This window comes from Periplaneta americana, chromosome 16 (assembly GCF_040183065.1).
Source record: "Periplaneta americana isolate PAMFEO1 chromosome 16, P.americana_PAMFEO1_priV1, whole genome shotgun sequence".
In the NCBI taxonomy this organism is placed as follows: Eukaryota; Metazoa; Arthropoda; class Insecta; order Blattodea; family Blattidae; genus Periplaneta; species Periplaneta americana.
Genome location: NC_091132.1, coordinates 55,079,485 through 55,102,136, shown reverse-complemented (window position 1 = coordinate 55,102,136; position 22,652 = coordinate 55,079,485). Strand labels below are relative to the sequence as shown.

At 35.1% G+C, this 22,652-nt stretch overlaps 1 protein-coding gene across 2 annotated transcripts in view; it reads right to left on the bottom strand.

Annotated features, from left to right (window-relative positions):
• Positions 1–16,697, bottom strand: part of LOC138716289 (uncharacterized) — a 325,120-nt gene extending 308,423 nt beyond the window's left edge. For both annotated transcript variants that reach the window (XM_069849220.1, XM_069849221.1), the window contains exon 1: positions 16,372–16,697. The gene's annotated coding sequence lies outside the window, so the exon portion shown is untranslated. The remainder of the gene's footprint in view (positions 1–16,371) is intronic.
• Between the last annotated feature and the right edge of the window lie 5,955 nt (positions 16,698–22,652).

Genomic DNA, 22,652 nt, shown 5'->3' with positions numbered 1-22,652 from the left:
CCCAGAAAGAGATGGAGAGAACAGTTCTGATTGCCTGGCAATGGAACAGGCCTAAAGCCCTAAACCAGGCCTGCACAAACAGCGCTCCTTCGGAGCGGAAGAGCGGTGTTTACCGCTCGCCGAAACGGAGAGGAAGATACATCAGAATGACATAGACTTGCTATAGGTAGAGGAGAGGGAAACGCCCACTCAGTTATCTAGTGGAGTGCAGTGTGTAGACCTATTCTCAGTAACCGTTTCACGTTGCTTACCTACTGCTACAGCACAGTATGGAGGAATCTAAAAGACGGAACATAACATTTAACATTTAACGATTTACAGCTCGAACTTATTGATCTTCAATGTGACCTAAGAGCTAAAGATCGTTTGAATAATACTACTAGCCTGGTTGAGTTTTACAAGACTAAACATTAGCAATAATATCCACGACTGCACAGGCTGTGAAAATGATTGCTATGTTTGGCTCAACATTTATATTTGTGAGCAACTGTTTTCTATAATCAACTTTAATAAAGGCAGACATCGAACATCTGTAACTGATGTTACATTACGATCAGTAGGCTACTGTTCCTTTCAGCTGCCAACAGCATAAAACCTCGTTTTGATGTACTGATAAATAAAAATATAACAAAATTATATTGTACATTTAAATAGCTATAGAATTTATATTATTTCTGTAAAATAAATATTTCTTTATTAATTAATAATAGTCCAAGATAGTTTTGCAAACTCTGAACGGGAATTCATTTCATAAGCACACGTAATAGTACTTCCTTTTGTGTATATTTTGTACGAGATCACCTCTTCTTCCAGTCCACCCTTATACAGAGCGCAGCTAATATCTGCATTCCGCTCATGAGCTGTGAGCCGGCTCGGAGAGCGCAAACCTTGTGCAGGCCTGCCCTAAACCATGGTGTATTTGATGATAATAAAGTTGAAGTGAAACGATGTGAAGTGAGATGAAGATAATGTGAATAAGGTGAAGTGAAAATAAGGCGAAGTGAAGATAATGACAAATAAGTGAAGTGAAAATAAGGTGAAATGAGACCAGGAGGAGAATAGGGGTGATATGAGATGAGGTGAAGATAAAATGATATAAGATAAGTGGAAAAGATGAAATGAGATGAGGTAATTATGAGATGAACTAAAATGAATTTAAGGAAACGTGGTATGAGATTAACACTATGGTTGAAGATGGTTATGTGACAGGGGCGATATAGAAATAATATAAAGATGACATGGATATAAGATTATACGAGATAAAGTGAAAAACGATAAAATGAAATGAATACAAGACGTGAGATGCAGTGAAGATGAAATAAGATGAAAATGAGATAAAATGTCATAGATGTGAAATGAAAAATTGATCAAAATTTTAAGACATGATAAGAGATTAGATGAGATGGGTTGGGATATGATGAGATAGTATGATATACTGTACCTATAGCATACCATAATAGAATGTGATGTGGTACAGTGTAGACAGAACAATGAAATATAGCAAAATGGTTTTGTCTTCGTATTATATGATAAACAGCTCATGCATTTTGTTAAGACACTCCCCCACTCTTCCTACAGAGCTGCGCACGAGATCGGATGAGTCTACTTACGAATTATAGGGGAATGGGTTAGCCTTTGCCTTGAACTCGACAGACACACGCCCGACCTTCCCGTTTACTCCTACCCCCACTACAGAAACGTTTCCGTACTGCACATCGCGAGTGTCTTGACAAAATGCATGAGCTGTACTAAGTGTGGTCTGAAGACAGATTATAATTTAGTATGTTAATACATGGTCGGTCCTGATATGGCTCGTATGTATTCATAGTGTAGATTAGAATATGATACATATGCTTATGTTTTCTTCTTCTATGGAAAATGTGTCAGTAAATCTCACAGAATCTGCGGAGAATAGAACATGATGTATTTACCAAAACCTGTAGGCTGAAAGACTGAAGAAAAGTGGATGTACGATTTTGAAGTAATAAGGGTTGCCTGAAGAAAATTTAATTTTCTTGAGCACGGTAAACAATAAAATTTACTATTAAAGGATATCGTTAAATTTTAAAGTTTGCTTTGATACACTACGGATTTAATTAATAGATTACTTTGTGATGCCAAAGAATGCCAGGTACAAATTCCTTTCTGTCTACAATAATTTCTTTGTTTAGAACGTTGTGTTTATTATTCTGACTGTAAATCGTTTTATTTAGTTGAACTATTCCTTAATGAGGCAAAACATGTACAGAATTTTGCGACCCGACTGAACAGGACTGCACTTCATTGTTTAATCCTTTCAAGTCGGAATTAAAATTGAAGGAATAAATAAAGAAGACAAGACAAGACAAACTGGCATCTGTTCTGTACGTGTGCATTATTCAAACTGTGAAGTGGCATTAGCATAGAGGACGGATGTTGGCCACATATAAACGGAACTCTCATATCCCCCAACTCTCCGACGTTGCTTCAAGGCATACCTGAAGAAGTAAGCACGGTAAGATTCGGTATGTCTCAACTGTGGCTCAGTAGTCTAGACGTCCCGGTTAAGCCTGGGGCCAAAATTTTAAATCCCTCGGCCGGTTCCCTTCTGAGCCCGAAACCGAACCAACCCCATATATATTTATATTTTATCACCCCGGCCGGAAACTTCAAAGCATCCCTAAGAGTGCTAAAATGTGACAAAAATTAAGAGAGTAATAGCATCTCATTTTGGTATAAAGATTTCAAACTTTTAGACATGAAAAAGTATTACTTACTTACTTACTTACTTACTTACAAATGGCTTTTAAGCAACCCGAAGGTTCATTGCCGCCCTCACACAAGCCCGCCAGCGATCCCTATCCTGTGCAAGATTAATCCACTCCCTATCATCATATCCCATCTCCCTCAAATCCATTTTAATATTGTCCTCCCATCTATGTCTCGGCCTCCCCAAAGGTCTTATTCCCTCCAGCCTCCCAACTAACACTTTATATGTATTTCTGGATTCACCCATACGTGCTACATGCCCTGCCCATCTCAAACGTCTGGATTTAATGTTCCTAATTATGTCAGGTAAAGAATATAATGCGTGCAGTTCTGCGTTGTGTAACTTTCTCCATTCTCCTGCAACTTCATCCCTCTTAGCCCCAAATATTTTCCTAAGCACCTTATTCTCAAACACCCTTAATCTCTGTTCCTCTCTCAAAGTAAGGTCCAAGTTTCACAACCATACAGAACAACCGGTAATATAACTGTTTTATAAATTCTAACTTTCAGATTTTTTGACAGCAGACTGGATGATAAAAGCTTCTCAACCGAATAATAAACACGCATTTCCCATATTTATTCTGCGTTTAATTTATATTTGTTACTGTTGCTCCAAGATATTTGAATTTTTCCACCTCTTCGAAGTATAAATCTCCAATTTTTATATTTACATTTCGTACAATATTCTGGTCACGAGACATAATCATATACTTTGTCTTTTCGGGATTTCCTTCCCAACCTATCGCTTTACTTGCTTCAAGTAAAATTTCCGTGTTTTCCCTAATCGTTTGTGGATTTTCTCCTAACATATTCACGTCATTACGTATTACGAATAAAAATATCAAAATGTTATCTAAAATATCAAACACCCTTACAATCCCAACCATGTTAACAGTAACAATCACGAACAGCATAAACGTTTCACGCAATTATACGATTCCGTGAATCCTCTGTCAATTTTTTTCAACATTTTGAGGGGACGCCAATCTAAAATGTTTGAGAAGCACTGACGTAGAGAAATCGATCATAACGATCATGAAACTGATTGTGATTGTGATTCTGATTGTGACATGGTCATGTTTTGCCTTACATTGTACTGTGTTGTTAGGAAAGTGACCTTGCGTTTTGCTGGTCACATGATTAGGAGGCCACCGGCGTAGCTCAGTCGGCTGAGGCGTTTGCCTACCAATGCGGAGTTGCGCTCGGGCGTGGGTTCGATTCTCACTTGGGCTGATTATCTAGTTAGGTTTTTTCCCAGGTTTCCCCAACCGTAAGGTGAATGTCAGGTAGTCTATGGCGAATACTCCGCCTATTCTCGCTAAATACCATCTCGCTATCATCAATCCCATCGATGCTAAATAATAATAATAATAATAATAATAATAATAATAATAATAATAATAATAGATGTATTTCTTGAACAAAGATACTTTTTTTTATAAAAAATTTTCTCTAGGAACATCAGAAAAAGATAAACAACCGATTAGTTGATACGGTGTCGTTAAATAACCAACTTAAAAAAGATATTATTACTAGTACTGAAATGTCTGATAAAGTAGGTTGTGTTTACATTTTACACAGCAATTAAAATGGAAGAAACTAAGAAAAGCAGTTCTGGAAATATATTCAACAGTTTGTAAAATCTCTAAGAGAGATTATCATCGAAATGATAGCCGTCCAAATCTTGGATTTAAAATATCGGCATCCTAATCAATTCAAATGAACAAAAAATTAAATGTAAATTAATGTTAAAAAAATACATAATGAAATTTAAAAAAAGAATCAAATCTGTCGATCGTAGGAAGAAATAATTAAATTTGAATTTGTAAAATTGTAGAAGTTAGCAATTCGCAGCACGGACAAATATAATTGACAGACTGTACTGAAGACATCAGTGGTAGTCAGGTTCAATGCACAACCTTAAAAAAGAATTGTTACTTCGTTGCTGAAGAGTGCATTAATGTCAGTCGCAAGAAATATGATAAAATTGACAATTATGACTCTTCTTAGTCTTTAATTATTCGGATGTAATTAATATACGAAGCTGTGTTGATATGCAGTCTTAAACAATAACTTCTATACGTCCATTAAATAGTGACAGCCATTAAAATTATATTCATAGCTTTTGCATTTTAATGAGTTGCATACAGTATGTTCATAAAGCTAGTAACATATCGACAATATAACAGATTACAATCTGCTAACCGGAAAGTTCATATATATTTACGTTTTTATTTCATCTCATTTTCATACTATAGACTTTATTCAGTTGGTATGCCAATAAAGAAATAGAGATAGAATAACTGTTATAAAAGAAATCCAAACGCTTAAAGAACCTGCCTTGCATCCATAAGGGAATTATAAGATCAGTACATCGAACTTTTATGTTCATCACATGATGGTAGATAATTTTACTGTTATTGGAGGGCGTCCCCTGCGGTGGCTGAGTGGCCAGACCTTCAACCTGTCACGCAAATGGTTCTGATTCGAGTCCCGGACACTTCTGACAGATAAAGTCACAGTTGTGTTTTGGTTCTCCCGTTCCCCCATATTAACTATCTACACAGTCACGAAGCTTGAGTTGTGAGGATGCTAGGAACAATAGACTGTGCTGGTACTATTTCGCATTGTCTGTAATGAGGCGATAGTAGCGATCCTAGTGGTTAGCAACTATCCATGGATGCATATTTACTACGTATTGAGCTTCGTGACTGTATATACTAAACTGTGGTATCTACATCATTCCGTCAATATTTCTCCATTTCGTCATCATTCCATAGCATTACTCGAACGCCGGCTGGCGACATACGGAGGGGGCTGGCTTACGGACTAGTGGGGTTACCTACTCGAAACCTGGGTACGCAGCGAATCTTAGTGTAGTCAGCTAGTGTATTTTACTTGGTTATTTCACGACGCTGTACCAACTACATTTGTATGGTTATGAAAGTTGGACTCTCACTTTGCGAGATGAACAGAGGTTAAGGGTGTTTAAGAATAAGGTGCTTAGGAAAATATTTGAGTCTAAAAGGGATGAAGTTAGAGGAGAATGGAGAAAGTTACACAACGCGAGTTCTCGATGTGTGTAACTTAACAAAACCTAAAATGCATGTATATGTCTTCAAAAATTATTAATTGTTTTTTGGTTGTTTCATACCCACTAGGCGTGAAAATCGTGCACAAACATCAATTTACAATGACAGACTTCTCTTTGTCATGTTGTCACCTTCTGAGAAAGTAAAACACAAGACGAGACCCATAACAACTTTCTCCGGAGGAGATAAATATCGGTCTTCTACGCTGCCAATCCAATAGAGATTTATCATCCTGAAAGGTAAGGGCGAACCCTAACGTTACGTCCAAATGGAAGAACTTTTACGCTAGAGTCAGCGGTGACAAATTCGAGCTGCAGCGATTACATGCAACAGACAACCTATGAAGTAAGGAAACGGAGGAAAGGTGGTTGGCATGAAAACTACAACCAGCGATTGTTCCTGTACTAACATCTTGATCAATCCCGCGAATAAAAATCTCAAGCTTTGCTGTATCAATAACGTTACTGCTGTCATCAAGAGCCAGTTAAGAATATACGATTTTTCTTGCTTCTTCTTTTAACCTTCCTCTTGAATATAATCAGGAATTTGGTAAATTCTTCTCTCGATACTTGGTCGAAAAAATCATAGTTTTTTTTTTCAAAATTAAAAACTTCTTATGGACAAGTTATTTAAGTTATTTTATGCTCGACCATGCCGAAATGTAGTAATTATACACCTGGTAGCAGTCCTTTAATGCATGTCATTAAAGTACACCTATTCATTAAAGTTCAGGTTTTCGATTATTCTCGGATATGCAATCGAAAGACAACTATCGAAAGGTCACGGATGCTGGAAATCCAATATTGTCGCAGAAGGTTATGTTCTGTTACTATAATAATTAGAGTTAATTGTAAATAATATTCAAATAAATTCAATTTGTCATCTCGTTTTTCAATGTCGAATTCAATTTCAAGGTTATATCAAGACATGTTTATCTTACTCTCTAGATTATATCAAGGTCGTCGACATTCGTTTCCCGGAAAAAATCAATACTTTCGCGTCTGCGCACATCTCACAATTCATGAGGTAGGCTATTGCACTCACATAACAATAACATGAATATTTATGAATAATTTCAAGTTAGAAATATGGTCGAGCATAAAAATTCGCATGAAACTTGCCTATAATGGTAATTAAGACGCTCGTATGAAAATTATGAAACTCGCTTGCGCTCGTTTCATAAACATCTTCGCGTCTTAATTACTACCATTATAGGCTCGTTGCATAATGTACTATTAATCATTACTCTTTTGAGAAATTTTGTTCTGTTAAAAGGCTTTAGAACACGAGATATTTCAAACCCCATTAGGTACCTGACTTCCTTACATTTATTTATCTCATCTTTCTCTTCCTGGCTATGATTTAAGACATGTCAATTAATGGCGTTTAACAGTTCGTTGGCACAAAATATTGAATGTTTTTCTACAATATTATTATTAAATGAATAACAAATAAATAGTTACCCTCATCTAAAGATTAAGAAGAATAAAACTGAGGTAAAACCTAATAATGCTTATCCTTCTATGGAGAATATCTAAAAATATCAATATTCATGCAAGTATTTACTTACTTACAAATGGCTTTTAAGGAACCCGAAGGTTCATTGCCGCCCTCACATAAGCCCGCCATCGGTCCCTATCCTGTGCTAGATTAATCCAGTCTCTATCATCATACCCCACCTCCCTCAAATCCATTTTAATATTATCCTCCCATCTACGTCTCGGCCTCCCTAAAAGTCTTTTTCCCTCCGGTCTCCCAACTAACACTCTATATGCATTTCTGGATTCGCCCATACGTGCTACATGCCCTGCCCATCTCAAACGTCTGGATTTTAAGTTCCTAATTATGTTAGGTGAAGAATACAATGCATGCAGTTCTGTGTTGTGTAACTTTCTCCATTCTCCTGTAACTTCATCCCGCTTAGCCCCAAATATTTTCCTAAGCACCTTATTCTCAAACACCCTGAACCTATGTTCCTCTCTCAGAGTGAGAGTCCAAGTTTCACAACCATACAGAACAATCGGTAATATAACTGTTTTATAAATTCTAACTTTCAGATTTTTGGACAGCAGACTGGATGATAAGAGCTTCTCAACCGAATAATAACACGCATTTCCCATATTTATTCTACGTTTAATTTCCTCCCGAGTGTCATTTATATTTGTTACTGTTGCTCCAAGATATTTGAATTTTTCCACCTCTTCGAAGGATAAATCTCTAATTTTTATATTTCCATTTCGTACAATATTCTGGTCACGAGACATAATCATATACTTCGTCTTTTCGGGATTTACTTCCAAACCGATCGCTTTACTTGCTTCAAGTAAAATTTCCGTGTTTTCCCACCTCTTACTGCCTGTAGAGACAGTTTGTAGAGCGACATGATACAGCCACTGTTTGCCTTCAGTACGTAAATGAAACACACAGCAGTGTACAGGAATCTCCTCGTACCCGTTTGAATATCTGTGATTACACGATGTAATCACGACACCCGCTTTGGTCACCGCTGCGCTAAACGCATTAGACTGGGCAACCTTACTCGTTCCTATATCAGCCCTCTCAGTAAGTCGCCAACCAGCGATCAGGGAATACTATCGAATTATAATGGAATAAAGATAGGATAGGATGGTTTATGCCTGACGTAGGGAGAACCAAGCTTGAGCTCATAAATGCGATCTTTCCCGCCACAAATGTCACCTCGGGGATTAATCTAGTAAGGAAATAAGAGTCATAATTTCTGACTTTTTTTATGGAGATGTAAGTCTGGCCTTACTACTAGTAGGATAAATTTATATATTATGTAATTTACAACAAAAATTTATTTTTAAGTGGCCACAATATCAAACCTTAAAAATAGTTTTAATGACTTTGATGTTTTTGCTCATAGTATGTCATGAAAGGTAAGACTATCAGGATGGAAGAAAACTGGCTTGCGATAAAATTAAATCTATGTTAAAAACAGGGTTTAAGCTACAGTCGCATTTGTTGCATTCTGCTACGCGACTTCTGAAAATGCAACAAACTTTCAACGTAAATGTGCAAAAATGCGACAATCACTTTGGACTTCAGAAACGAAGATGGTAATGAAGAACATGAAATCAGAGATTTGTATGAACAAATTATTTCTGGAGAATCTGAATTAAATAAAATGCTAATGACATGCGCAATGCTCAAGAAGGTAATGAGCAATAGATGTTCAGGAATGTATTTCAAAGAGTTAGTACAATTTATCCAAGTTAACAAGTTAAGTAAACAATTTCTTCTAATTGATTGATGCAATTCTATCGGATACTGTAAATTGAAGGGTTCAGAGCCATAGTGGGCCAAGCGCTATTTATTAAAAACCGAGAAAGGAAGAGTTAAAGTTAAGTGAATACCATAGTTTAATGAAGATTGACATATAATCTAGTTTTAATGTGTATACTTTATATTACTCGCTATATGTTTCCATTGAATTATGGTAATAACTTCATTTTAACCTTTGTTTTCTACGGTTTCAGTAAATGGCGCTTGGTCCACTAAGGTTCTGAACCCTTAAATTGTCAGCTAGAATTTAGTTGCATGAATCTTGTAAAAACTGTAATTAGAAACCGTCTTTCAGTAAAAAGAGTTAAGACTCTGCTAACAATAAATCTTGAAGGGCGTACTAGTAAAGAATTTCAGTGTTTAGAGTGCCTATAAAATAACGCATTTTAATGTGATGTAAATTCAGCAGTAATTGATTCTAAACATACCTACGTCTAATGATTTACTTACATAAGTATATCTAGAATGTGGTGAGATGGTTTGAAAGTAATAAAACTCCAAGAAAGAAATTATATAACTTTTTGTTTCTTTCTGTATAATGATTTAAAATATTGCAAAAGCTTTTCGCAATTTTCACAAATATAATTTTTCATTTGTGCATTTTTGCAACAATTATTTATTTTCTAGCTTAAGCTCTGGTTAAAAGTCATCATTAAAAAGTAATGATAACGCAGTTTAGTTAGATATTCTAGGACTGTGATAATTTACCAAATAGGTTTGTTTAAAATATTAAATAACGTATGTAGTTTCTATAGAATCGTGAAGAATTTTTTCTCAAAAAGTAGTGGTTATGATGTTGGTAGTAATAATTATGGTAGCATCAATAGTAACATATTCAGCTCCTATGTGAAGGAGATACATGTCCACTTCTCACAGAGAACAGCACATGGTTCCGCTAGATTTAGAGCGGAAATGTTACCACATAAGACAACAGTGGACGACCCTCACTAAATAACGTGTCTCGAATTTCATTATTATAATGGGGAAACAATGTAGGCTATCATATACAAAGTTATTCAATACAAGTGTTCTAATATTTCTATTCGAAATCATACAGATTTAAAAAAAAAAACTGCTACAACTTGAAGTGTCATTTATAAGCTATAGGGTAAATATTCAAATTGAGATTATTTCAATTCATTTTTTTTTCTAGAAATTGTTTGAGTACCCTTCGTTTTTTACAAAAAAAATGTTCAATTAAATAAGGGGTAAAATAGTAATATGCGTTACAAGAGCGGTATGTTGATGTTATGTTATGTTTTATTTAACGACGCTCGCAACTGCAGAGGTTATATCAGCGTCGCCGGATGTGCCGGAATTTTGTCCCGCAGGAGTTCTTTTACATGCCAGTAAATCTACTGACATGAGCCTGTCGCATTTAAGCACACTTAAATGCCATCGACCTGGCCCGGGATCGAAACCGCAACCTTGGGCATAGAATGCCAGCGCCAACCAGGTCGCTAACCAGGTCGACCGGTATGTTGAAGTTTTCATGTTCGAGGAAAAGTTTGAAAAAGCGAAACGTAGTTGAGCTTTTTTAATTTTCGAGAATTGAAAGAAAACATACCGCTCGTGTATCGTGCATTATTTTGTGCGAAGATCGTTTATTACATACCTGAAATAGGAATTTATAATTACAGTAGTTGCAATGAAATCTCCATCTTGGTTTCTGTTCAATGACGGCAAATTTGCAAAACAAAAATATCTATCTTCAACATTGTTGCTTTAAAATGTTTTCTGTGTTTACTATACTCCAGCAGGCCGTGATATACGTCTGTCCTTTTTTTCCCCCCAGTCTATAAATGCGAACTTAAAACAAACGGTAAGGTTCTGTAATGATTTAGAGTTTACTTAATTTTTGCAAATATTTAAAAACAATAATTAACAGTGCAATTTAGGTGAAATTGCAGTGGTAAGTTTCCAATTTATAATTCTTACTATATTGAACGTCTCTAAAAATAATATGTTAAAAGCCTAAAGCAGTAAAATCAATATGTCACTTAAGCGGTAAGAAGAGGGAAATTGTTGCGTGTGTTAGGTTGGGAATACTGAAGGTGGAATTTTATACTTTCCGCGGATTGGTTTTGTGCGGAAACCAAGCAAATACGCACGATCTCGCACAAAGATATTTTTAGGCGTAGATGCTACCCACAACATAGATTCCAATGTGAGTTATTAGGGACAAAAAAATTAAACATAACGTGGAACATTTTTAATTTAAAACAAATTAAGCAATATCTGTAAAAAAAAAAAGAATCTGCATCTGTATTTAAGACACAAAGTTATTATAATTCATTTTAAGTCCAATTGCTATATGTTAATAGGAATAAAACTGTTTTGACGTCATCGTCACTGTAGTTGTAGGCCTATTCTAAATCATTCACACGGGTTCACTGTGTCGCAATAGCATGATGTGTTACATTGTTACTAGAAGTATTTAGGCCTAACTTCAAAAGCAAGCATATAAGGACAAACGTCTCATGTTTAAACAAAATCCAGGAGCAAATGTCAGAATTCACACTTTCTACTTCACGAATTAAAACTAACGAACTTTATCGAATTTAAAATTAGATATTTTTGTACAATTATAATTATTTAAAGAAAATATAGAAGTCTCCGTAGGTAGTTATAAGACCGCCGTTGTGGCTATGTGGCTAGCGTATGAGCTTCCCAACCAAGCGGTCCGAGGTTCGATTCCCGGCATGGGCAATAGAAGAAATTTGTCTACCGTCTACGGGACTGGGTATTTGTCCGTTGTCTTGTGGCGTATCTGCGATGAGCCTTTATGTGATTAACCAATCAACGAACCGCAGTACAATGTAAACAAACCAATTGCCGAAGTACAACGCTGAACCCTACGCACGAGAAACGTATCCCCTTTCAATTGCTGCGCTACAAAACACATTTCAGTTGTAACCTGGCCGTACCTCAGGCTTCACGTCATTCATGACGTAACGACAGTTTAAGCACAACTAACCTAATATCCTCATGTTGTGGTATAAATTCCTACATTTAAGCATAACACTTTGCTCTCTTAAATTGACTGAACATGTTGAGAATTAAAGCAACGGCTTTCCCGAAACTCGCTATGAAATGTTTCATATAAAACAATTTTTATCTCTAAAAGGAAGCAAAAACGAGCAAAATTCTATTAGACTCTTTTCTTTAAAATATGTCAAGGAATATCCCCTGGAATTAATGACGTTACCTATGGTTCATCCAATATAAGAGCAATTCTCTGGTAATGTAGTTAGCATGGCACCAGGAATCAAACCCAGGTTTTTCGCACTTGTAGCTGCATAACTTACGCCAACGCATAACAATTTTATCTCGAATTACGTCATATCCGATAAAATAATAACTAAACGAGTCCATTCACATAAATAGCCTATATAACATATTGGAGGTGTTTATTAATTCACGGGATAGGGTTACATTATACAAGGTGTAAGGGGTATATAGGTGCCATTATTTTAACTATTAAAAAAAAATGTCCTTACAATTTTTTTCTAATTGCAATATTTAACTAATTATTAAAGTTTACAATATTAGACTTTTGCAACGTTGCTGGAAAGGGAGGAGTGGGTTTATAAGTACACAGTACAGCTCAAGAGGATACAGACATACCGGTACAGAAGCTCTCTTCTAATGTAGGAGCGGACCATGATAATACTGCTGTTTACATAAAACGAGCAGCAAATACAAACTTTCAATCTCATTAATAGAACATTATGGTAAATTTACATTTTATGGAACAATATTGCTCCATTTTTATTGTATGTCTAAAAAAAATTATGGTTTTCTGCAGAAAATCACACGAACTTTTCTCTAATTCAAAATTTTAATCTTTCCTGCTTCCGTAAAGCAGTATCCTTTATAAACAAATTTCTGGTTGTGTGATTATCGAAAGATCGAGACTCCTAGTTTCTAAAAATCGTTGAGAAACTGCTACAAAAGTTCGCCGATTAGGTAACCTTCTTTGAGGAAAACGTTGACGGTACATCCTTCTTGTCTCACTTGAATTACGACGACTTTCTCCATAAAATAATAACACATGATATTCCTAAACTGTGAATGACACTGTAAGTTGTTTATTGAATACCCTGTACTGAACTGTCATCCGCTCTGCAGTAGACCTATGGACAAGGAGCTTGAGCTCAGCTGATATGTACGTATGTCTGTGCAAAGCACTGACTGCTGAACATGTTGCCACGTCTCTCACTCCAGAATATAAAAAATTTAAGCATGCATTTTTATTTAATTTCACGAAAACGTAATAGAACACAAATATTTATTTAAACTAATATTAACTCTTTGCTAGATATACCTACTGATGTAATTGTTTTCGTAATTTTACTAACGATATAAGCAGTATAACGCAAAAAAATAAGAAAAGAAATATTTTTTTCTGAGAAAACTATCAACTATATTGTATTGATATTTTTTGATCCTGTAGACCGTCCCCGACGTCTGTGAAAAGGACAGTACTTATACTCCTTACACCCTGCCTGGAGATAAATAAAAAATAGGTTGCAGCCGCCAAATTACTTTTCATGGAACGACCACTTATATAAATTGAGGGAAAGAAGACAGAGGACGGACACTGGAAAGTTTTCTTTTCTCAATCGTACTATCAGGGACTGGAATGCTTTACCTGCAGACTTACTAAAGGCTTTACCAATAACCAAAAATGTATTCAAAAATAGGCTTAAGGACTTTACTAACAGACGGTAGTATATTATACACACTATTTAAAGGGCGTAATTGATATTTTGTTATTTGAAGTGTTGTATCAGTGAAGATGTGTGTTGTGTCAGTGAAATGTGAAGTGTGTTGTGTCAGTGAAGTGTGAAGTGTGTTGTGTCAGTGAAGTGTGTTGTTTATGTGAAGTGCAAAGTATTTGAACAGTGAACGTTTTTGAAGTGTTAGTGAAATCAGGATAGACTCAGTGAAATGTGTCGTAGTTCCAGAGTGTGAGTTGAACGCGAAATAAGTGTAGTGCTGAAAGGTACTTGTGCATGTATGAACATATACTCGTGGCTTTTAGTTCGAACTTAGGGTTAAGATACAAATTAGATTACCTTTAAATGTTATTTTAAGTGATCGTGCTTCATTTAATTTAGGGTGCTCATTATTATTATTATTATTATTATTATTATTATTATTATTAACTTATTATTAATTGTATTTGTTATTAGTTGTGTTTATTATTGTCATTATTGAGTGTAATTAGTTACCACTGCCACCGGGTATATACCTATTTGCAGTGTGAATAAATACATACACACATACTCTGTATTTTAAAAAATAATGTTATTCAGTTGTGTTTTGACATGGACGAGAAACAGACGCACAATATATGCGTAACCATAGAAACTTAATACAGTTCGAAATTTGCATTACTCATCTAAATATAGACAAATTTAATAACGAAAGTATTAACGGGATATTCTCATGTGTTAACATATCGCACTCCAAGTAAAATAGTGTCTTAAATCGAAAATGGTTATTTCTAAAGATATGTTATTTCTTAGTACAGTAAAATACTGCTGCAAAAATATTTTAATATGTAGGTACTAAAACCTTTGATAATTAACTATTTCATTATTCAAATTTGATACTTCCATCTAGTAAAACAGCATTGGAAATAATTTATGAAAGTAATATGTGATTTTCGACATACGACAATATATTATGGGGATGCGATATATACTATAGGTCTACCAGTTAATCTTCGTTCCATACAAGGTGACTCCGCTACAACGCTAAGCTAATTTAGTTCCCAGTCTGGAAACACAACATGTTACACATTTTCGAAAACTTAATAGAAAGGTGCTGTTTTTCTAAAGACCAAAATGAAATACTATATATGCAAGCAGTCGAAAAACTAATTACTAAGTCTGTGAAGGAATAATGTTATTTTTAGATGGGACGAGGACAGACTGTTGTTGGAAATGAGGCGTGATATGATGACTAGCAGCTGCGTCATCATTCACATCATAACCCAAACACTGGAGATGGAAACATAGGAACCAATCAGGGGTCGGGGCGCGGAAATGTTTTGTTTTATATTTGTTGACATGCGGAGTCATCTTATATGATATGAAGATTAGTTGCTGTCTATGGCTAAAAAAATCATTCTTTACTAGTCCTCTGAATTGTACATTTTGTTTCAATATATTATTCTCATTACTATTATTATTATTATTATTATTATTATTATTATTATTATTATCGACCAAAACAAATGAAATCATTTATAAAGCAAGAGTGGAGAATATAATATTGTACGTAACAGAAACTTGGCATTAAATAGGGTACAAGAAGGAAAATTAAGAGCCACTAAAATGGGCTACTGGATAAGAGCAGAAAAGGAATACGGTAATAAGTGAGATAATGAATGTAGAAAAGGATGCAGTAGAAATTATAAATGAAAAAAATATTACAATGGTATGGGAATGAAATGAGAATGGAAGATGGAAGAATACCGAAGCAAGTAATGCGATGAGAAGAGTAGGAAGGAATAGGAAAGGAATACAAACTGAAAAATGGATGAAAAAAGTGAGACGGTGTGTGGGGCTGAAAGGATTACAAGATGCAGATGAGTTGGATAAGAAAAAGTGGAGGCAACAATTAAATGAACAATTATATTTCTTGGTTTACAAGTTTGTTTGGTTGAGAAAAACTACAACATTGTATAAAATCCTAAACAAAAATTATTATTATTATTGTTGGTATTGTTATTGTTATTGTTATTATTATTATTATTATTATTATTATTATTATTATTATTATCGACCAAAACAAATAAAATCTAAAATAATTTATAAAGCAATCGTGGAGAGTATAATACTGTACGTAGCGGAGACTTGGGAAATAAGTAGGGTACAAGAAGAAAAATTAAGAGCCAAAAATTATTACTATTACTATTATTATTATTATTATTACTATTATTATTATTATTATTACTATTGTTGTTATTATTATTCATAGTTTATTTCATTTCGTTTATTAGGCACACTTAAATTTTACAGAAAATTGTATTTATCTAGGCCTATCCTAATTCCTGTAAGGACGTCAATTTTACGAGAGCAAACCGGCAAAATTAAAACAGATTATTTGATTTTTTAATTCAGTGGATTGTGTTCTACCACCTGTGACAGCTCACTTTAATGTAACTAAGCAAATAAAATCATAATCTAATCCTAAGTGGAAAAAAACTAACCTCAAAATTGACAGCGATGACTGATAATGAACCAACCACGTGTTAGATGTAGTCACACTCATTCATAAAAGATTTATTAATAATATGTAGTGACGATGCATTTAAAACACGGTCGTGGACAATGTCAATATTAGTGCAGAAACCATTCACAACAACACAAGCCAGATCACTGCTGCGAGCACGAAAACACAATTTGCCAAACTCACTGACTCGCACTCAAGATTAGCGCCAAATCCCGACGTAAACACAAGCGTACACTGCCTGGCAACTGAGCGGCAACCAACCACCGTCGAGCACCCAGGACGGTCCTGCACTAACCTCGCAGACTAGAAGCTCAGACAGGTCTAGGTGAAGGGAAGAGTGAGGAGCAGGCGGGGACACAGAGTATCGGTACTGGAAGGGGAACGTCGACTCGTCCATCGAAAAGAAATGCACACTACTTACAGGCCGGCAGGAGAGGCAGATGGCATATGTTAGAGAAAAGGGAATTCATTAAATGTATTGCTTTTACAATTGCAAATTATAATGTACTGCGAAAAGTGGCAAGTCTTATGCATTTAATGTTCACCTTCACCGAAAGTTTTTAGTTGTTTCCAATAATAATTTATACTGAAGTGTCTTCATATAGGAACGACTTCTTTGTGCAGTGTGTGGGATACAATGAGTCAAATGTTTCACTCGTACTGCAGTGCAATGCAAACTATTATATTCTCAGTTTTGTTTATGATTCCGTGGCGCTTCTATCGAAGTAAAGAAGCGGATCTGGTTGAAAGAAATTATTAGAGGTTAAAAAAAAAGGTAATAGTCTACATACCGATTTCTTTCGTAATTTATTTACGTAAATGAAATTTTAATTTTTATTGTATTTATCTGATGCATGTAACCTGTAAGATAAAACATTGTAATAAATATAAATAGATCATTTTCTTAATTAATAACATTGTATATCTCCAATAAATGATTTCTTAGCATCGCCACAGACACACTTGATTGTACTTGTCACCAGAGAGTTCTTGAAATTTATATTTTCCCCGCCATTCATAAAATATATTGATATGATACCTCTTTCACAAAAGGGGAGATCTATAACTGAAACTAGATTAATATACTTCAGTATTATTTGTATTTATCCTGGTAATAATGAACAGTTTGACTCGTAGACATTTTGTTTTTGCAGCATTATCTTCCCATGATTGTACGAGAAGATTCGAAGAGAATGGCAGTTACGTAGACTTTCGGCTCCCCCCTACTACCATTAATGCACAACAATTTCAATACGGCGGTTGCTGTCGTCTGCGATACCACAAACTTTTCTGTTGATTTTCGAGTTCGTCATTTTTTCCGGTTATTATATGCTTATTTAATTTGTGTTAACTCTCACAAGTGGTTTTATATTTTATTTTTTCCGTCTTAGTATTTATTTTATTATTGTAAATACTTTTGTTTTATCACTATTACTTACTTACTTACAAATGGCTTTTAAGGAACCCGAAGGTTCATTGCCGCCCTCACATAAGCCCGCCAGCGGTCCCTATCCTGAGCAAGATTAATCCAGTCTCTATCATCATACCCCACCTCCCTCAAATCCATTTTAATATTATCTTCCCATCTACGTCTCGGCCTGCCTAAAGGTCTTTTTCCCTCCGGTCTCCCAACTAACACTCTATATGCATTTCTGGATTCGCCCATACGTGCTACATGCCCTGCCCATCTCAAACGTCTGGATTTAATGTTCCTAATTATGTCAGGTGAAGAATACAATGCGTGCAGTTCTGTGTTGTGTAACTTTCTCCATTCTCCTGTAACTTCATCCCGCTTAGCCCCAAATATTTTCCTAAGCACCTTATTCTCAAACACCCTGAACCTATGTTCCTCTCTCAGAGTGAGAGTCCAAGTTTCACAACCATACAGAAGAACCGGTAATATAACTGTTTTATAAATTCTAACTTTCAGATTTTTGGACAGCAGACTGGATGATAACAGCTTCTCAACCGAATAATAACACGCATTTCCCATATTTATTCTGCGTTTAATTTCCTCCCGAGTGTCATTTATATTTGTTACTGTTGCTCCAAGATATTTGAATTTTTCCACCTCTTCGAAGGATAAATCTCCAATTTTTATATTTCCATTTCGTACAATATTCTGGTCACGAGACATAATCATATACTTTGTCTTTTCGGGATTTACTTCCAAACCGATCGCTCTACTTGCTTCAAATAAAATTTCCGTGTTTTCCCTAATCGTTTGTGTATTTTCTCCTAATATATTCACGTCATCCGCATAGACAAGAAGCTGATGTAACCCGTTCAATTCCAAACCCTGCCTGTTATCCTGAACTTTCCTAATGGCATATTCTAGCGCGAAGTTAAAAAGTAAAGGTGATAGTGCATCTCCCTGCTTTAGCCCGCAGTGAATTGGAAAAGCATCAGATAGAAACTGACCTATACGGACTCTGCTGTATGTTTCACTGAGACACATTTTAATTAATCGAACTAGTTTCTTGGGAATATCAAATTCAATAAGAATATCATATAATACTTCCCTCTTAACCGAGTCATATGCCTTTTTGAAATCTATGAATAACTGATGTACTGTACCCTTATACTCCCATTTTTTCTCCATTATCTGCCGAATACAAAAAATCTGATCAATAGTCGATCTATTACGCCGAAAACCGCACTGATGATCCCCAATAATTTCATCTACGTACGGAGTTAATCTTCTCAAAAGAACATTGGACAAAATTTTGTACGACGTCAACAAAAGTGATATTCCTCGAAAGTTACCACAGTTGGTTTTGTCCCCCTTTTTAAAAATAGGTACAATTATGGACTCCTTCCATTGTTCTGGTACAATTTCCTTTTCCCAAATAGCAAGTACAAGTTTATAAATTTCGCTATATAATGCGCTTCCGCCCTCTTGTATTAATTCTGCTGGAATTTGATCGATACCTGGAGACTTGTACTTTTTCAGATTTTCTATCGCAATTTCGACTTCTGAAAGCGTGGGTTCGGGTATAAATGGCTCAGCAGTTTGTATTTCAATTTCGTCCCGATCATTTCTATTTGGCCTATGTACATTTAGTAGTTGCGCAAAATAGTTTTTCCATCTGTTTAGGATTGATGGAGAGTCTGCAAGCAAGTCACCATTCTCATCCTTGATCACGTTTACCCTTGGCTGATATCCGTTCTTAAATTCCTTTATACCCTTATATAAATCTCGAATGTTTTTATTCTTACTATTTGTTTCTACCTCATTCAGTTTTTCCTTCAAGTAACCTCTCTTTTTATTCCTAAGTGTACGACTTGCTTCCCGTCTTTCATTGAAATAATTATCTCTCTTCTCCTCGACTGGATCCTGTAAGAATTTCAATTTTGCCTGTTTCCTTCTTTCTACTACCATGCAACAATCTTCATCAAACCACGGTTTCTTTTTCTTAGTTTCATAATAACCTATGCTCTGCTCAGCTGCAATTTTGATACTATCTCTGATATTTTCCCACACGCTATTAACATCTAATTCTTTCTCAACTTCGTCGGAACTTTCTAAAGTGGCAAACCTATTCGAAATTTCGACCTGATAATTTTGCTTAGCTTCCTCGTCCTTTAATTTCAAAATATTGAATTTAGTAATATTAACTTGTTGCTCTACTCGCTTGGCTACTGATAATCTTTCTCTTAATTCTCCAATCACCAAATAATGGTCAGAATTACAGTCTGCACCCCTGAAAGTTCGAATATCTACTATACTAGTATGTCTCCGTTTATCTATCAAGATGTGATCTATTTGGTTGTGTGTCAATCCATCTGGAGAAGTCCAATTATATTTATGTATATCCTTATGGGGGAATGTTGTACTTTTGACAATTAAATTTTTCGATGTGGCAAAGTTGACTAATCTAACTCCATTGTCACTATTAATTGCGTGTAGGCTCTCTTTTCCAATAGTTGGTCTAAAAATATCCTCCCGTCCTACTTTAGCATTGAAATCCCCCAATAAAATTTTCATGTGATATCTAGGGAAATGATCAAAAGTATGTTCCAATTCCTCATAGAAGCTATTCTTTATATGGTCGTCTTTCTCTTCTGTAGGGGCGTGAGCATTTATAACTATGATGTCGCACCATCTACCCTTAAGTACTAAATATGATAACCTGTCACTGATAAATTCGGCCTTTTTTACTGCTGATTTTATTCTTTTATGAACAAAGAATCCTGTTCCTAATTGGTGATTATTGTTTCCTTCCCCATAATACAACAAGTAATCTCCTATTTGTGATATGCCATTCCCATCTAACCTAACCTCTTGTACTCCCACGAAGTCTATTCTATATCTAGCTAGTTCTTTAGCTACTAATGTTACCCCTCCTGTTCTATAAAGACTAGTTACGTTCCAAGTGCCAAATCTCAAAACCTTATTCCTTTGCTGTGGTCGTGCCAGAGAATCAGTCCTATTCCGAGGCTTATTATAGGGATACGTAACAAGCTGTTTTTTACGGTGATGGGTTGTTAGCCCTTCGCCCAACCCCCAAGCTGGAGGACCACTCCTTATCGGCTGTCCACGACTGCTTATTCAATATATTCGCAGCTACCCTCCATATCTGGAGGCCGTCTCCTCTATCCGCAACCTGAGGACGCGCCATGCCGTGGTGATAGGGACCCACAATACATGGTTTATCACTATTATTATTATTATTATTATTATTATTATTAATGAATTATTTTGTATTACAATCTTTGTATCATTTCTGTCACGATTATTCTATTATTATTATTATTATTATTATTATTATTATTATTATTACTATTATTTCTATCGTCAGTATTATTATTTGATCTCTGTAAAATTTATGTAGACTACTGGACTGTACCCGAGCACGAGCATATGCTCATTTCGGGTATCTATACATATGTATTAATTTCAAATCTAAATTGTAAATAAATTTGAATTTGAATCTATCTATACATATGTATTAAATACTGATCCTTTTTATTATGTAAGCTCTGAAATAGGTTATCCTGATAGGAAACAAAATATTACACTTCTTGTTATTCGCTAACGAACAGATAGTCTATTTATTTGCTGGAGATGAAGATGATATGATTTATAAAATAAACGAACTTATACGAGTAGAAAGATACAGAAAATTGATTTAGATATCAACCTACTAAAAAAACTGAATATACAATATGTATATAGAGAACGATGTAGACGACCACCTTATTAAGACAGGAAAAACTAGAAAATGAGGCTATCATATATCTGTCAGTTATCACAAGTTCAAGAACAAATGAAAGAGACATTTAGACAAAAATTATCTGCAAAAAATGCTATGAAAACCTTATGACGAGAATAATTTCAAATCAAAATATACAAAATAAACCAACATTACAATTTATAAGAGTGTTAGTCTAGACAAAAACTTTTCTGGAATTTGGCCCTTGGCTGAGTTACAAATATTAATAATAAGAAATATTCATAGATTACAAAAAAGCATATGACTCGGTTATAAGAGAAGTTTTATATAACATTCTTTTTTAATTTGGTATTCCCAAGAAGCTAGTTCGATTAATTAAAATGAGCAGAGTCCGTATAGGCCAATTCACTGCGGGCTAAAGCAAAAAATGCACTTTACTTTTTAACTTTGCTATAGATATGCCATTAGGAAAGACCAGGAAAACAGAGAGGGTTTTGAATTGAACGCCTTACATCAGCTGCTTGTTTATGCGGGCGACGTAAATATGTTAGGAGAGAAACCACAAACTACTAGAAAAACACGGGAATTTTACTTGAAACAAGTAAGGAGACAGATTTTGAAGTAAATCCCGAAAAAAACAAATATATGATTATGTCTCATGAACAGAACATAGTACGAAAATAAAATATGAAAATTGGACATTTATCCTTTGGAGAGATGAAAAAATTCAAATACCTTGGAGCAACAGTAACAAATGAAGAGTTCGCGGTAAAAACGATGAATGTCACATTTCTGTTAAGGATTAGATAATGATCTAATTGAGTCTATAACTGCAAGATGTAGTGCTGTTTCTATAGAAAATAAGGGAAAGGATTACTGTATTCGTGGTGATAATTCTCCTTTTTACCATTTTTCATAAGAACAACATTAAATTTCGTAGTGATACATTGAATTAGATAATGACATCAACCTTAACAAAACTGTGACATTCATCGTTTTTCCCGCGAACTCTTCAAATTTAAATGACACTCGAGAGGAAATTAAACGCAGAAAAATACATAATAATTACATAGGTTTGTCG